At 38.0% G+C, this 18,235-nt stretch overlaps 6 non-coding genes across 6 annotated transcripts; all 6 read left to right on the top strand.

Annotated features, from left to right (window-relative positions):
- The first annotated feature begins 606 nt into the window (after window positions 1-606).
- On the top strand, window positions 607-680 carry Trnan-guu (transfer RNA asparagine (anticodon GUU)). The gene has a single exon. It is a non-coding gene; the product is annotated as a tRNA-Asn (tRNA).
- Window positions 681-1,917: 1,237 nt separating this feature from the next.
- Window positions 1,918-1,991, top strand: Trnan-guu (transfer RNA asparagine (anticodon GUU)). Its single transcript has one exon. It is a non-coding gene; the product is annotated as a tRNA-Asn (tRNA).
- A 1,563-nt stretch (window positions 1,992-3,554) lies between these two features.
- Trnan-guu (transfer RNA asparagine (anticodon GUU)) lies at window positions 3,555-3,628 on the top strand. The gene has a single exon. It is a non-coding gene; the product is annotated as a tRNA-Asn (tRNA).
- A 1,237-nt stretch (window positions 3,629-4,865) lies between these two features.
- Window positions 4,866-4,939, top strand: Trnan-guu (transfer RNA asparagine (anticodon GUU)). Its single transcript has one exon. It is a non-coding gene; the product is annotated as a tRNA-Asn (tRNA).
- A 5,501-nt stretch (window positions 4,940-10,440) lies between these two features.
- Window positions 10,441-10,514, top strand: Trnan-guu (transfer RNA asparagine (anticodon GUU)). Its single transcript has one exon. It is a non-coding gene; the product is annotated as a tRNA-Asn (tRNA).
- Window positions 10,515-15,363: 4,849 nt separating this feature from the next.
- Trnan-guu (transfer RNA asparagine (anticodon GUU)) lies at window positions 15,364-15,437 on the top strand. The gene has a single exon. It is a non-coding gene; the product is annotated as a tRNA-Asn (tRNA).
- Window positions 15,438-18,235: the final 2,798 nt, after the last annotated feature.

Below are 18,235 nucleotides of genomic sequence, written 5' to 3'. Positions count from 1 at the left end.
TGGTGGTTCAAGCCCACCCAGAGACGAGCCTTTGTAAATTTTGACACAATCAATTTCGAAACTTGAAAATGAATTTTTGTTTTGCTCGTTTCACAGGTTAGATATTTTGACATGTTTTTTTGTGGCACATTCTGGTAGCATGTTCGGTTGGTCACTAAACAGTTGTTGGTTCAATTTCTCGCATAGACGATTGTTATTAATTTTAATACACACAATTTTAAAAACCAGCACATGATTAGGTGTCATGCTCGTTTCACAGATTAAAAAACCTGTTATGTTGTCTCTGTGGTGCAATCGGTTAGCGCTTTCGGCTGTTAACCGAAAGGTTGGTGGTTCAAGGCCACCCAGGGACGAGCATTTATAAATTTTAACACAATCAACTTCGAAACTTGAAAATGAATTTTTGTCTTGCTCGTTTCACAGGTTAGATATTCTGACATGTTTTCTTTGTGGCACAATCATGTAGCATGTTCCTTTGGTAACCGACCAGTTTTAGTTCAATTTCTGTCAAAGACGATGGTTTTTAATTTTAATACGCGCAGTATTAAAAACATGCAAATGATTAGGTGTCATGCTCGTTTCACCGATTAAAAAACCTGTTATGTTGTCTCTGTGGCGCAATCGGTTAGCGCGTTCGGCTGTTAACCGAAAGGTTGGTGGTTCAAGCCCACCCAGGGATGAGCACTTATAAATTTTGACACAATCAATTTCGAAACTTGAATATGAATTTTTGTCTTGCTCGTTTCACAAGTTAGATATTTTGACATGTTTTCTTTGTGGCACAATCTGGCAGCGCGTTTGTTTGGTAACCAAACAGTTGGTAGTTCAATTTCTGCCATAGATGATTGTTTCTAATTTTAGTAAGCGTAGTATTAAAAACCAGCAAATGATGAGGTGTCATGCTCTTTTCACAGATTAAAAAACCTGTTATGTTGTCTCTGTGGCGCAATCGGTTAGTGCGTTCGGCTGTTAACCGAAAGGTTGGTGGTTCAAGCCCACCCAGGGACGAGCATTTATAAATTTTGACACAATCATATTCGAAACTTAAAAATGAATTTGTGTCTTGCTCGTTTCACAGGTTTTATATTTTGACATGTTTTTTTTGTGACACATTCTGGCAGCGCGTTCGTTTGGTAACCAACCAGTTGGTATTTCAAATTTTGCCATAGATGATTGTTTTTAATTTTAGTAAGCGCAGTATTAAAAACATGCAAATGATTAGGTGTCATGCTCGTTTCACAGATTAAAAAACCTGTTATATTGTCTCTGTGGTGCAATCGGTTAGAGCATTCGGCTGTTTACCGAAAGGTTGGTGGTTGAAGCCCACCCAGGGACGAGCACTTATAAATTTTGACACAATCAAATTCGAAACTTGAAAATGAATTTTTGTTTTCTCGTTTCACAAGTTAGATATTTTGACATGTTTTCTTTGTGGCACATTCTGGCAACGCGTTCTTTTGGTAACCAAACAGTTGGCAGTTCAATTTCTGCCATAGACGATTGTTTCTAATTTTAGTAAGCGTAGTATTAAAAAGCAGCAAATAGTTAGGTGTCATCTTCGTTTCACAGATTAAAAAGCCTGTTATGTTGTCTCTGTGGTGCAATCGGTTAGCGCGTTCGGCTGTTAACCGAAAGGTTGGTGGTTCAAGCCCACCCAGGGACGAGCATTTATAAAGTTTGACACAATCAAATTCGAAACTTAAAAATGAATTTTTGTCTTGCTCGTTTCACAGGTTAGATATATTGACATGTTTTTTTTGTGGCACATTCTGGTAGCGCGCTCGGTTGGTCACCAAACAGTTGTTGGTTCAATTTTTTCCATAGACTATTGTTTTAAATTTTAATATACACAGTATTAAAAACATACAAATGTTTAGGTGTCATGCTCGTTTCACAGATTAAAAAGCCTGTTATGTTGTCTCTGTGGCGCAATCGGTTAGCGCGTTCGGCTGTTAACCGAAAGGTTGGTGGTTCAAGCCCACCCAGAGACGAGCCTTTGTAAATTTTGACACAATCAATTTCGAAACTTGAAAATGATTTTTTGTTTTGCTCGTTTCACAGGTTAGATATTTTGACATGTTTTCTTTGTGGCACATTCCGGTAGCACGTTCGGTTGGTCACTAAACAGTTGTTGGTTCAATTTCTCGCATAGATGATTGTTTTTAAGTTTAATGCACACAATTTTAAAAACCAGCAAATGATTAGGTGTCATGCTCATTTCACAGATTAAAAAACTGTTATGCTGTCACTGTGGTGCAATCGGTTAGTGCGTTCGGCTGTTAACCGGAAGGTTGGTGGTTCAAGCCCACCCAGGGACGAGCACTTATAAATTTTGACACAATCAAATTCGAAACTTGAAAATGAATTTTTGTCCTGCTCGTTTCACAAGTTAGATATTTTGACATGTTTTCTTTGTGGCACATTCTGGCAGCGCGTTCGTTTAGTAACCAAACAGTTAGTAGTTCAATTTCTGCCATAGATGATTCTTTTTAATTTTGCTAAGCACAGTATTAAAAACCAGCAAATAAGTAGTTGTCATCTTCGTTTCACAGATTAAAAAGCCTGTTATGTTGTCACTGTGGTGCAATCTGTTAGCGCGTTCGGCTGTTAACCGAAAAGTTAGTGGTTCAAGCCCACCCAGGGATGAGCACTTATAAATTTTCACACAATCAAATTCGAAACTTGAAAATCAATTTTTGTCTTGCTCGTTTCACAAGTTAGATATTTTGACATGTTTTCTTTGTGGCACATTCTGGCAGCACGTTCCTTTGGTAACCAAACAGTTGGTAGTTCATTTTCTGCCATAGATGATTGTTTTTAATTTTAGTAAGCGCAGTATTAAAAACCAGCAAATAATTAGGTGTCATCTTCGTTTCACAGATTAAAAAGCCTGATATGTTTTCTCTGTGGTGCAATCGGTTATCGCATTCGGCTGTTAACCGAAAGGTTGGTGGTTCAAGCCCACCCAGAGACGAGCCTTTGTAAATTTTGACACAATCAATTTCGAAACTTGAAAATGAATTTTTGTTTTGCTCGTTTCACAGGTTAGATATTTTGACATGTTTTTTTGTGGCACATTCTGGTAGCATGTTCGGTTGGTCACTAAACAGTTGTTGGTTCAATTTCTCGCATAGACGATTGTTATTAATTTTAATACACACAATTTTAAAAACCAGCACATGATTAGGTGTCATGCTCGTTTCACAGATTAAAAAACCTGTTATGTTGTCTCTGTGGTGCAATCGGTTAGCGCTTTCGGCTGTTAACCGAAAGGTTGGTGGTTCAAGGCCACCCAGGGACGAGCATTTATAAATTTTAACACAATCAACTTCGAAACTTGAAAATGAATTTTTGTCTTGCTCGTTTCACAGGTTAGATATTCTGACATGTTTTCTTTGTGGCACAATCATGTAGCATGTTCCTTTGGTAACCGACCAGTTTTAGTTCAATTTCTGTCAAAGACGATGGTTTTTAATTTTAATACGCGCAGTATTAAAAACATGCAAATGATTAGGTGTCATGCTCGTTTCACCGATTAAAAAACCTGTTATGTTGTCTCTGTGGCGCAATCGGTTAGCGCGTTCGGCTGTTAACCGAAAGGTTGGTGGTTCAAGCCCACCCAGGGATGAGCACTTATAAATTTTGACACAATCAATTTCGAAACTTGAATATGAATTTTTGTCTTGCTCGTTTCACAAGTTAGATATTTTGACATGTTTTCTTTGTGGCACAATCTGGCAGCGCGTTTGTTTGGTAACCAAACAGTTGGTAGTTCAATTTCTGCCATAGATGATTGTTTCTAATTTTAGTAAGCGTAGTATTAAAAACCAGCAAATGATGAGGTGTCATGCTCTTTTCACAGATTAAAAAACCTGTTATGTTGTCTCTGTGGCGCAATCGGTTAGTGCGTTCGGCTGTTAACCGAAAGGTTGGTGGTTCAAGCCCACCCAGGGACGAGCATTTATAAATTTTGACACAATCATATTCGAAACTTAAAAATGAATTTGTGTCTTGCTCGTTTCACAGGTTTTATATTTTGACATGTTTTTTTTGTGACACATTCTGGCAGCGCGTTCGTTTGGTAACCAACCAGTTGGTATTTCAAATTTTGCCATAGATGATTGTTTTTAATTTTAGTAAGCGCAGTATTAAAAACATGCAAATGATTAGGTGTCATGCTCGTTTCACAGATTAAAAAACCTGTTATATTGTCTCTGTGGTGCAATCGGTTAGAGCATTCGGCTGTTTACCGAAAGGTTGGTGGTTGAAGCCCACCCAGGGACGAGCACTTATAAATTTTGACACAATCAAATTCGAAACTTGAAAATGAATTTTTGTTTTCTCGTTTCACAAGTTAGATATTTTGACATGTTTTCTTTGTGGCACATTCTGGCAACGCGTTCTTTTGGTAACCAAACAGTTGGCAGTTCAATTTCTGCCATAGACGATTGTTTCTAATTTTAGTAAGCGTAGTATTAAAAAGCAGCAAATAGTTAGGTGTCATCTTCGTTTCACAGATTAAAAAGCCTGTTATGTTGTCTCTGTGGTGCAATCGGTTAGCGCGTTCGGCTGTTAACCGAAAGGTTGGTGGTTCAAGCCCACCCAGGGACGAGCATTTATAAAGTTTGACACAATCAAATTCGAAACTTAAAAATGAATTTTTGTCTTGCTCGTTTCACAGGTTAGATATATTGACATGTTTTTTTTGTGGCACATTCTGGTAGCGCGCTCGGTTGGTCACCAAACAGTTGTTGGTTCAATTTTTTCCATAGACTATTGTTTTAAATTTTAATATACACAGTATTAAAAACATACAAATGTTTAGGTGTCATGCTCGTTTCACAGATTAAAAAGCCTGTTATGTTGTCTCTGTGGCGCAATCGGTTAGCGCGTTCGGCTGTTAACCGAAAGGTTGGTGGTTCAAGCCCACCCAGAGACGAGCCTTTGTAAATTTTGACACAATCAATTTCGAAACTTGAAAATGATTTTTTGTTTTGCTCGTTTCACAGGTTAGATATTTTGACATGTTTTCTTTGTGGCACATTCCGGTAGCACGTTCGGTTGGTCACTAAACAGTTGTTGGTTCAATTTCTCGCATAGATGATTGTTTTTAAGTTTAATGCACACAATTTTAAAAACCAGCAAATGATTAGGTGTCATGCTCATTTCACAGATTAAAAAACTGTTATGCTGTCACTGTGGTGCAATCGGTTAGTGCGTTCGGCTGTTAACCGGAAGGTTGGTGGTTCAAGCCCACCCAGGGACGAGCACTTATAAATTTTGACACAATCAAATTCGAAACTTGAAAATGAATTTTTGTCCTGCTCGTTTCACAAGTTAGATATTTTGACATGTTTTCTTTGTGGCACATTCTGGCAGCGCGTTCGTTTAGTAACCAAACAGTTAGTAGTTCAATTTCTGCCATAGATGATTCTTTTTAATTTTGCTAAGCACAGTATTAAAAACCAGCAAATAAGTAGTTGTCATCTTCGTTTCACAGATTAAAAAGCCTGTTATGTTGTCACTGTGGTGCAATCTGTTAGCGCGTTCGGCTGTTAACCGAAAAGTTAGTGGTTCAAGCCCACCCAGGGATGAGCACTTATAAATTTTCACACAATCAAATTCGAAACTTGAAAATCAATTTTTGTCTTGCTCGTTTCACAAGTTAGATATTTTGACATGTTTTCTTTGTGGCACATTCTGGCAGCACGTTCCTTTGGTAACCAAACAGTTGGTAGTTCATTTTCTGCCATAGATGATTGTTTTTAATTTTAGTAAGCGCAGTATTAAAAACCAGCAAATAATTAGGTGTCATCTTCGTTTCACAGATTAAAAAGCCTGATATGTTTTCTCTGTGGTGCAATCGGTTATCGCATTCGGCTGTTAACCGAAAGGTTGGTGGTTCAAGCCCACCCAGGGACGAGCCCTTGTAAATTTTGAACCAATCAAATTCGAAACTTGAAAATGAATTTTTGTTTTGCTCGTTTCACAGGTTAGATATTTTGACACGTTTACTTTGTGGCACATTCTGGTAGCGCATTCGGTTGGTCACTAAACAGTTGTTGGTTCAATTTCTCGCATAGACGATTGTTTTTAATTTTAATACACACAATTTTAAAAACCAGCAAATGATTAGGTGTCATCTTCGTTTCACAGATTAAAAAACCTGTTATGTTGTCTCTGTGGTGCAATCGGTTAGCGCGTTCGGCTGTTAACCGAAAGTTTGGTGGTTCAAGCCCACCCAGGGACGAGCATTTATAAATTTTGACACAATCAAATTCGAAACTTGAAAATGAATTTTTGTCTTGCTTGTTTCACAGGTTAGATATTCTGACATGTTATCTTTGTGGCACATACTTGTAGCATGTTCTTTTGGTAACCGAACAGTTTTTAGTTCAATTTCTGTCAAAGACGATGGTTTTTAATTTTAGTAAGCGTAGTATTAAAAACCAGCAAATAGTTAGGTGTCATCTTCGTTTCACAGATTAAAAAGCCCGATATGTTTTCTCCGTGGTGCAATCGGTTATCGCATTCGGCTGTTAACCGAAAAGTTGGTGGTTCAAGCCCACCCCGGGACGAGCCCTTGTAAATTTTGAACCAATCAAATTCGAAACTTGAAAATGAATTTTTGTCTTTCTTGTTTCACAGGTTAGATATTCTGACATGTTTTCTTTGTGGCACATTCTTGTAGCATGTTCTTTTGGTAACTGAACAGTTGTTACTTCAATTTCTGCCATTGACCATTGTTTGTAATTTTAAATCGCACAGTATTAAAAACCAGCAAATGATTAGGTGTCATGCTCGTTTCACAGATTAAAAAGCCTGTTATGTGGTCTCTGTGGCGCAATCGGTTAGTGCGTTTGGCTGTTAACCAAAAGGTTGGTGGTTCAAGCCCACCTAGGGACGAGCCTTTGAAAATTTTGACACAAACAATTTCGAAACTTGAAAATGGTTTTTTGGTTTTGCTCGTTTCACAGGTTAGATATTTTGTCATGTTTTCTTTGTGGCACATTCTGGTAGCGCCTTCGGTTCGTCACCAAACAGTTGTTTGTTCAATTTCTCGCATAGAAGATTCTTTTTAATTTTAATACACACAATTTTAAAAACATGCAAATGATTAGGTGTCATGCTCGTTTCACAGATTAAAAAACCTGTTATGTTTTCTCTGTGGTGCAATCGGTTAGCGCGTTCGGCTGTTAACCGAAAGGTTGGTGGTTCAAGCCTACCCAGGGACGAGCATTTATAAATTTTGACACAATCAAATTCGAAACTTAAAAATGAATTTTTGTCTTGCTCGTTTCACAGGTTTGATATTTTGACATGTTTTCTTTTTGACACATTCTGGCAGCACGTTCGTTTGGTAACCAACCAGTTGGTATTTCAATTTTTGCCATAGACGATTGTTTTTAATTTTACTAAGCGCAGTATCAAAAACCAGCAAACGATTAGGTGTCATGCTCGTTTCACAGATTAAAAAGCCTGTTATGTTGTCTCTGTGGTGCAATCGGTTAGCGCGTTCGGCTGTTAACCGAAAGGTTGGTGGTTCAAGCCTACCCAGGGACGAGCATTTATAAATTTTGACACAATCAACTTCGAAACTTGAAAATGAATTTTTGTCTTGCTCGTTTCACAGGTTAGATATTCTGACATGTTTTCTTTGTGGCATAACGTTGTAGCATGTTCCTTTGGTAACCGAACAGTTTTCAGTTCAATTTCTGTCAAAGACGATTGTTTTTAATTTTAATACACACAATTTTAAAAACCAGCAAATGATTAGGTGTCTTGCTCGTTTCACAAATTAAAAAACCTGTTATGTTGTCTCTGTGGCGCAGTCGGTAAGAGCGTTCGGCTGTTAACCAAAAGGTTGGTGGTTCAAGCCCACCCAGGGACGAGCATTTATAAATTTTGACACAATCAAATTCGAAACTTGAAAATGAATTTTTGTCCTGCTCGTTTCACAAGTTAGATATTTTGACATGTTTTCTTTGTGGCACATTCTGGCAGCCCGTTCGTTTGGTAACCAAACAGTTGGTAGTTCAATTTCTGCCATAGACGATTGTTTTTAATTTTGGTAAGCACAGTTTTAAAAACCAGCAAATAAGTAGTTGTCATCTTCGTTTCACAGATTAAAAAGCCTGTTATGTTGTCTCTGTGGTGCAATCGGTTATTGCATTTGGCTGTTAACCGAAAAGTTGGTGGTTCAAGCCCACCTAGGGACGAGCACTTATAAATTTTCACACAATCAAATTCGAAACTTGAAAATGAATTTTTGTCTTGCTCGTTTCACAAGTTAGATATTTTGACACGTTTTTTTTGTGGCACATTCCGGCAGAACGTTCGTTTGGTAACCAAACAGTTGGTAGTTCAATTTCTGCCTTAGATGATTGTTTTTAATTTTAGTAAGCGTAGTATTAAAAACCAGCAAATAATTAGGTGTCATGCTCGTTTTACAGATTAAAAAGCCTTTTATGTTGTCTCTGTGGTGCAATCAGTTAGCGCGTTCGGCTGTTAACCGAAAGGTTGGTGGTTCAAGCCCACCCAGAGACGAGCCTTTGTAAATCTTGACACAATCAATTTTGAAACTTGAAAATGAATTTTTGTTTTGCTCGTTTCACAGGTTAGATATTTTGACATGTTTTTTTCGTGGCACATTCTGGTAGCATGTTCGGTTGGTCACTAAACAGTTGTTGGTTCAATTTCTCGCATAGACGATTGTTTTTAATTTTAATACACACAATTTTAAAAACCAGCACATGATTAGGTGTCATGCTCGTTTCACAGATTAAAAAACCTGTTATGTTGTCTCTGTGGTGCAATCGGTTAGCGCGTTCGGCTGTTAACCGAAAGGTTGGTGGTTCAAGCCCACCCAGGGACGAGCATTTATAAATTTTAACACAATCAACTTCGAAACTTGAAAATGAATTTTTGTCTTGCTCGTTTCACAGGTTAGATATTCTGACATGTTTTCTTTGTGGCACAATCATGTAGCATGTTTCTTTGGTAACCGACCAGTTTTAGTTCAATTTCTGTCAAAGACGATGGTTTTTAATTTTAATACGCGCAGTATTAAAAACATGCAAATGATTAGGTGTCATGCTCGTTTCACCGATTAAAAAACCTGTTATGTTGTCTCTGTGGCGCAATCGGTTAGCGCGTTCGGCTGTTAACCGAAAGGTTGGTGGTTCAAGCCCACCCAAAGATGAGCACTTATAAACTGTGACACGATCAAATTCGAAAATTGAAAATGAATTTATTGTCTTGTTCGTTTCAAAAGTGAGATATTTTTACATGTTTTCTTTGTGGCACATTCTGGCAGCGCGTTCTTTTGGTAACCAAACAGTTGGTAGTTCAATTTCTGCCATAGACGATTGTTTTTAATTTCATTACACACAGTATTAAAAACCAGCAAATGATTAGGTGTCATGCTCGTTTCACAGATTAAAAAACCTGTTATATTGTCTCTGTGGTGCAATCGGTTAGAGCATTCGGCTGTTTACCGAAAGGTTGGTGGTTCAAGCCCACCCAGGGGCAAGCTATTATAAATTTTGACACAATCAAATTTGAAACTTGAAAATGAATTTTTGTCTTGCTCGTTTAACAAGTTAGATATTTTGACATGTTTTCTTTGTGGCACATTCTGGTAGCACATTCGGTTGGTCACCAAACAGTTGTTGGTTCAATTTCTCGCATAGAGGATTGTTTTTAATTTTATTACGCATAGTACTAAAAACCCGCAAAAGATTAGGTGTCATGCTCGTTTCACAAATTAAAAAGCCTGTTATGTTGTCTCTGTGGTGCAATCGGTTAGCGTGTTTGGCTGTTAACCGAAAGGTTGGTGGTTCAAGCCCAACCAGGGGCAAGCCATTATAAATTTTGACACAATCAAATTCGAAACTTGAAAATGAATTTTTGTCCTGCTCGTTTCACAAGTTAGATATTTTGACATGTTTTCTTTGTGGCACATTCTGGTAGCACGTTCGGTTGGTCACCAAACAGTTGGTAGTTCAATTTCTCGCATATACGAATGTTTTTAATTTTAAATAGCGCAGTATTTAAAAACACCAAATGATTAGCTGTCATGCTCGTTTCATAGATTAAAAAGCCTGTTATGTTGTCTCTGTGGCGCAATCGGTTAGCGCGTTCGGCTGTTTACCGAAAGGTTGGTGGTTCAAGCCCACCCAGGGATGAGCACTTATAAATTTTGACACAATCAAATTCGAAACTTGAAAATGAATTTTTGTCTTGCTCGTTTCACAGGTTAGATATTCTGACATGTTTTCTTTGTGGCACAATCATGTAGCATGTTCCTTTGGTAACCGACCAGTTTTAGTTCAATTTCTGTCAAAGACGATGGTTTTTAATTTTAATACGCGCAGTATTAAAAACATGCAAATGATTATGTGTCATGCTCGTTTCACCGATTAAAAAACCTGTTATGTTGTCTCTGTGGCGCAATCGGTTAGCGCGTTCGGCTGTTAACCGAAAGGTTGGTGGTTCAAGCCCACCCAGGGATGAGCACTTATAAATTTTGACACAATCAAATTCGAAACTTGAATATGAATTTTTGTCTTGCTCGTTTCACAAGTTAGATATTTTGACATGTTTTCTTTGTGGCACAATCTGGCAGCGCGTTTGTTTGGTAACCAAACAGTTGGTAGTTCAATTTCTGCCATAGATGATTGTTTCTAATTTTAGTAAGCGTAGTATTAAAAACCAGCAAATGATGAGGTGTCATGCTCTTTTCACAGATTAAAAAACCTGTTATGTTGTCTCTGTGGTGCAATCGGTTAGCGCGTTCGGCTGTTAACCGAAAGGTTGGTGGTTCAAGCCCACCCAGGGACGAGCATTTATAAATTTTGACACAAGCATATTCGAAACTTAAAAATGAATTTGTGTCTTGCTCGTTTCACAGGTTTGATATTATGACATGTTTTTTTTGTGACACATTCTGGCAGCGCGTTCGTTTGGTAACCAACCAATTGGTATTTCAAATTTTGCCATAGATGATTGTTTTTAATTTTCGTAAGCGCAGTATTAAAAACCAGCAAATAATTAGGTGTCATGCTCGTTTCACCGATTAAAAAACCTGTTATGTTGTCTCTGTGGCGCAATCGGTTAGCGCGTTCGGCTGTTAACCGAAAGGTTGGTGGTTCAAGCCCACCCAAAGATGAGCACTTATAAACTGTGACACGATCAATTTCGAAACTTGAAAATGAATTTATTGTCTTGTTCGTTTCAAAATTGAGATATTTTTACATGTTTTCTTTGTGACACATTCTGGCAGCGCGTTCGTTTGGTAACCAAACAGTTGGTAGTTCAATTTCTGCCATAGACTATTGTTTTTAATTTCATTACACACAGTATTAAAAACCAGCAAATGATTAGGTGTCATGCTCGTTTCACAGATTAAAAAACCTGTTATATTGTCTCTCTGGTGCAATCGGTTAGAGCATTCGGCTGTTTACCGAAAGGTTGGTGGTTCAAGCCCACCCAGGGGCAAGCTATTATAAATTTTTACACAATCAAATTCGAAACTTGAAAATGAATTTTTGTCCTGCTCGTTTAACAAGTTAGATATTTTGACATGTTTTCTTTGTGGCACATTCTGGTAGCACATTCGGTTGGTCACCAAACAGTTGTTGGTTCAATTTCTTGCATAGAGGATTGTTTTTAATTTTAATACGCATAGTACTATAAACCCGCAAAAGATTAGGTGTCATGCTCGTTTCACAAATTAAAAAGCCTGTTATGTTGTCTCTGTGGTGCAATCGGTTAGCGCGTTTGGCTGTTAACCGAAAGGTTGGTGGTTCAAGCCCAACCAGGGGCAAGCCATTATAAATTTTGACACAATCAAATTCAAAACTTGAAAATGAATTTTTGTCCTGCTCGTTTCACAAGTTAGATATTTTGACATGTTTTCTTTGTGGCACATTCTGGTAGCACGTTCGGTTGGTCAAACAAACAGTTGGTAGTTCAATTTCTCGCATATACGAATGTTTTTAATTTTAAATAGCGCATTATTTAAAAACACCAAATGATTAGCTGTCATGCTCGTTTCATAGATTAAAAAGCCTGTTATGTTGTCTCTGTGGTGCAATCGGTTTGCGCGTTCGGCTGTTAACCGAAAGGTTGGTGGTTCAAGCCCACCCAGGGACGAGCATTTATAAAGTTTGACACAATCAAATTTGAAACTTAAAATAGATTTTTTGTCTTGCTCGTTTCACAGGTTTGATATTTTGACATGTTTTTTTTGTGACACATTCTGGCAGCGCGTTCGTTTGGTAACCAACCAGTTGGTATTTCAATTTTTGCCATAGATGATTGTTTGTAATTTTAAATCGCACAGTTTTAAAAACCAGCAAATGATTAGGTGTCATGCTCGTTTCACAGATATAAAAAGCCTGATATGCTGTCTCTGTGGCGCAATCGGTTGGTGCGTTCGGCTGTTAACCGAAAAGTTGGTGGTTCAAGCCCGCCCAGGGACGAGCACTTATAAACTTTCACACAATCAAATTCGAAACTTGAAAATGAATTTTTGTCTTGCTCGTTTCACAAGTTAGATATTTTGACATGTGTTCTTTGTGGCACATTCTGGCAGCACGTTCGTTTGGTAACCAAACACTTGGTAGTTCAATTTCTCCCATAGACGATTGTTTTTAATTTTAAATCGCACAGTTTTAAAAACCAGCAAATGATGAGGTGTCATGCTCGTTTCACAGATTAAAAAGCCTGTTATGTTGTCTCTGTCGCGCAATCGGTTAGCGCGTTTGGCTGTTAACCGAAAGGTTGGTGGTTCAAGCCCACCCAGGGACGAGCATTTATAAATCTGGAAACAATCAAATTTTAAACTTGAAAATGAATTTTTGTCTTGCTCGTTTCACAAGTTAGATATTTTGACATGTGTTCTTTGTGGCACATTCTGGCAGCACGTTTGTTTGGTAACCAAACAGTTGGTGGTTCAATTTCTGCCATAGATGATTATTTTTACTTTTAGTAAGCGTAGTATTAAAAACCAGCAAATAATTAGGTGTCATCTTCGTTTCACAGATTAAAAAGCCTGTTATGTTGTCTCTGTGGTGCAATCGGTTAGCGCATTTGGCTGTTAACCGAAAGGTTGGTGGTTCAAGCCCACCCAGGGATGAGCATTTATAAATTTTGACACAATCAATTTCGAAACTTGAAATTGAATTTTTGTCTTGCTCGTTTCACAAGTTAGATATTCTGACATGTTATCTTTGTGGCACATTCTTGTAGCATGTTCCTTTTGTAACCAAACAGTTGTTAGTTCAACTTCTCCCATAGACGATTGTTTTTAAATTTAAATCGCGCAGTATTAAAAACCAGCAAATGATGAGGTGTCATGCTCGTTTCACAGATTAAAAAGCCTGTTATGTTGTCTCTGTGGCGCAATCGGTTAGCGCGTTTGGCTGTTAACCGAAAGGTTGGTGGTTCAAGCCCACCCAAGGACGAGCATTTATAAAGTTTGACACAATCAAATTCGAAACTTAAATATGAATTTTTGTCTTGCTCGTTTCACAGGTTTGATATTTTGACATGTGTTCTTTGTGGCACATTCTGGCAGCACGTTCGTTTGGTAACCAAACAGTTGGTAGTTCAATTTCTGCCATAGATGATTATTTTTACTTTTAGTAAGCGTAGTATTAAAAACCAGCAAATAATTAGGTGTCATCTTCGTTTCACAGATTAAAAAGCCTGTTATGTTGTCTCTGTGGCGCAATCGGTTAGCGCGTTTGGCTGTTAACCGAAAGGTGGGTGGTTCAAGCCCACCCAGGGACGAGCATTTATAAATCTGGAAACAATCAAATTTTAAACTTGAAAATGAATTTTTGTCTTGCTCGTTTCACAAGTTAGATATTTTGACATGTTTTCTTTGTGGCACATTCTGGCAGCACGTTCGTTTGGTAACCAAACAGTTGGTAGTTCAATTTCTGCCATAGATGATTATTTTTACTTTTAGTAAGCGTAGTATTAAAAACCAGCAAATAATTAGGTGTCATCTTCGTTTCACAGATTAAAAAGCCTGATATGTTTTCTCTGTGGTGCAATCGGTTGTCGCATTTGGCTGTTAACCGAAAGGTTGGTGGTTCAAGCCTACCCAGGGACGAGCCCTTGTAAATTTTGAACCAATCAAATTCGAAACTTGAAAATGATATTTTGTCTTGCTCGTTTCACAGGTTAGATATTCTGACATGCTAACTTTGCGGCACATTCTTGTAGCATGTTCCTTTGGTAACCGAACAGTTGTTAGTTCAATTTCTGCCATAGACCATTGTTTGTAATTTTAAATCGCACAGTATTAAAAACCAGCAAATGATTAGGTGTCATGCTCGTTTCACAGATTAAAAAGCCTGTTATGTTGTCTCTGTGGCGCAATCGGTTAGCGCGTTCGGCTGTTAACTGAAAGGTTGGTGGTTCAAGCCCACCTAGGGACGAGCATTTATAAATTTTGACACAAACAAATTCGAAACTTGAAAATGAATTTTTGTCTTGCTCGTTTCACAGGTTAGATATTCGGACATGTTTTCTTTGTGGCACAATCATGTAGCATGTTCCTTTGGTAACCGACCAGTTTGTAGTTCAATTTCTGTCAAAGACGATGGTTTTTAATTTTAATATGCGCAGTATTAAAAACCAGCAAATGATTAGGTGTCATGCTCGTTTCACAGATTAAAAAGCCTGTTATGTTGTCTCTGTGGTGCAATCGGTTAGTGCGTTCGGCTGTTAACCGAAAGGTTGGTGGTTCAAGCCCACCCAGAGACGAGCCTTTGTAAATTTTGACACAATCAATTTCGAAACTTGAAAATGAATTTTTGTTTTGCTCGTTTCACAGGTTAGATAATTTGACATGTTTTTTTTGTGGCACATTCTGGTAGCGTGTTCGGTTGGTCACTAAACAGTTGTTGGTTCAATTTCTCGCATAGACGATTGTTTTTAATTTTAATACACACAATTTTAAAAACCAGCAAATTATTAGGTGTCATGCTTGTTTCACAGATTAAAAAGCCTGTTATGTTGTCTCTGTGGTGCAATCGGTGAGTGCGTTCGGCTGTTAACCGAAAGGTTGGTGGTTCAAGCCCACCTAGGGACGAGCATTTATAAATTTTAACACAATCAACTTCGAAACTTGAAAATGAATTTTTGTGTTGCTCGTGTCACAGGTTAGATATTCTGACATGTTTTCTTTGTGGCATAATCTTGTAGCATGTTCCTTTGGTAACCGAACAGTTTGTAGTTCAATTTCTGTCAAAGACGATGGTTTTTAATTTTAATACGCGCAGTATTAAAAACATGCAAATGATTGGGTGTCATGCTCGTTTCACAGATTAAAAAACCTGTTATGTTGTCTCTGTGGCGCAATCGGTTAGCGCGTTCGGCTGTTAACCGAAAGGTTGGTGGTTCAAGCCCACCCGGGGACGAGCATTTATAAATTTTGACACAAACAAATTCGAAACTTGAAAATGAATTTTTGTCTTGCTCGTTTCACAGGTTAGATATTCGGACATGTTTTCTTTGTGGCACAATCATGTAGCATGTTCCTTTGGTAACCGACCAGTTTGTAGTTCAATTTCTGTCAAAGACGATGGTTTTTAATTTTAATATGCGCAGTATTAAAAACCAGCAAATGATTAGGTGTCATGCTCGTTTCACAGATTAAAAAGCCTGTTATGTTGTCTCTGTGGTGCAATCGGTTAGCGCGTTCGGCTGTTAACCGAAAGGTTGGTGGTTCAAGCCCACCCTGGGACGAGCACTTATAAATTTTGACACAATCAAATTCGAAACTTGAAAATGAATTTTTGTCTTGCTCGTTTCACAAATTAGATATTTTGACATGTGTTCTTTGTGGCACATTCTTGTAGCATGTTCCTTTGGTAACCGAACAGTTGTTAGTTCATTTTCTGCCATAGACCATTGTTTGTAATTTTAAATCGCACAGTTTTAAAAACCAGCAAATGATTAGGTGTCATGCTCGTTTCACAGATATAAAAAACCTGATATGCTGTCTCTGTGGCGCAATCGGTTGGCACGTTCGGCTGTTAACCGAAAGGTTGGTGGTTCAAGCCCGCCCAGGCACGAGCACTTATAAATTTTCACACAATCAAATTCGAAACTTGAAAATGAATTTTTGTCCTGCTCGTTTCACAAGTTAGATATTTTGACATGTGTTCTTTGAAAATCATTTTTTGTTTTGCTCGTTTCACAGGTTAGATATTCTGACATGTTTTCATTGTGGCACAATCTTGTAGCATGTTCCTTTGGTAACCGACCAGTTTGTAGTTCAATTTCTGTCAAAGACGATGGTTTTTAATTTTAATATGCGCAGTATTAAAAACCAGCAAATGATTAGGTGTCATGCTCGTTTCACGGATTAAAAAGCCTGTTATGTTGTCTCTGTGGTGCAATCGGTTAGTGCGTTCGGCTGTTAACCGAAAGGTTGGTGGTTCAAGCCCACCCTGGGACGAGCACTTATAAATTTTGACACAATCAAATTCGAAACTTGAAAATGAATTTTTGTCTTGCTCGTTTCACAAGTTAGATATTTTGACATGTTTTCTTTGTGGCATAATCTTGTAGCATGTTCCTTTGGCAACCGAACAGTTGTTAGTTCAATTTCTGCCATAGACGAATGTTTTTAATTTTAAATCGCGCAGTATTTAAAAACACCAAATGATTAGCTGTCATGCTCGTTTCACAGATTAAAAAGCCTGTTATGATGTCTCTGTGGTGAAATCGGTTAGTGCGTTCGGCTGTTAACTGAAAGGTTGGTGGTTCAAGCCCACCCAGGGATGAGCATTTATAAAGTTTGACACAATCAAATTCGAAACTTAAAAATGAATTTTTGTCTTGCTCGTTTCACAGGTTTGATATTTTGACATGTTTTTTTTGTGACACATTCTGGCAGCACGTTCGTTTGGTAACCAACCAGTTGGTATTTCAATTTTTGCCATAGATGATTGTTTTTAATTTTAGTAAGCGCAGTATTAAAAACATGCAAATGATTAGGTGTCATGCTCGTTTCACCGATTAAAAAACCTGTTATGTTGTCTCTGTGGCGCAATCGGTTAGCGCGTTCGGCTGTTAACCTAAAGGTTGGTGGTTCAAGCCCACCCGGGGACGAGCACTTATAAATTTTGACACAAACAAATTCGAAACTTGAAAATGAATTTTTGTCTTGCTCGTTTCACAGGTTAGATATTTTGACATGAGTTTTTTGTGGCACATTCTGGCAGCGCGTTCGTTTGGTAACCAAACAGTTGGTAGTTGAATTTCTGCCATAGATGATTGTTTCTAATTTTAGTAAGCGTAGTATTAAAAACCAGCAAATAGATAGGTGTCATCTTCGTTTCACACATTAAAAAGCCTGATATGTTGTCTCTGTGGTGCAATCGGTTATCGCATTCGGCTGTTAACCGAAAGGTTGGTGGTTCAAGCCCACCTAGGGACGAGCCCTTGTAAATTTTGAACCAATCAAATTCAAAACTTGAAAATGAATTTTTGTCTTGCTCGTTTCACAGGTTAGATATTCTGACATGTCATCTTTGTGGCACATTCTTGTAGCATGTTCCTTTGGTAACCGAACAGTTGTTAGTTCAATTTCTGCCATAGACCATTGTTTGTAATTTTAAATCGCACAGTTTTAAAAACCAGCAAATGATTAGGTGTCATGCTCGTTTCACAGATATAAAAAACCTGATCTGCTGTCTCTGTGGCGCAATCGGTTGGCGCGTTCGGCTGTTAACCGAAAGGTTGGTGGTTCAAGCCCGCCCAGGCACGAGCACTTATAAATTTTCACACAATCAAATTCGAAACTTGAAAATGAATTTTTGTCCTGCTCGTTTCACAAGTTAGATATTTTGACATGTGTTCTTTGAAAATCATCTTTTGTTTTGCTCGTTTCACAGGTTAGATATTCTGACATGTTTTCATTGTGGCACAATCTTGTAGCATGTTCCTTTGGTAACCGAACAGTTTGCAGTTCAATTTCTGTCAAAGACGATGGTTTTTAATTTTAAAATGCGCAGTATTAAAAACCAACAAATGATTAGGTGTCATGCTCGTTGCACAGATTAAAAAGCCTGATATGCTGTCTCTGTGGCGCAATCGGTTGGTGCGTTTGGCTGTTAACCGAAAGGTTGGTGGTTCAAGCCCGCCCAGGGACGAGCACTTATAAATTTTCACACAATCAAATTCGAAACTTGAAAATGAATTTTTGTCC

Source organism: Watersipora subatra, chromosome 8, assembly GCF_963576615.1.
Source record: "Watersipora subatra chromosome 8, tzWatSuba1.1, whole genome shotgun sequence".
Lineage (NCBI taxonomy): Eukaryota > Metazoa > Bryozoa > Gymnolaemata > Cheilostomatida > Watersiporidae > Watersipora > Watersipora subatra.
This window is presented reverse-complemented; position numbering and strand designations above follow the sequence as displayed.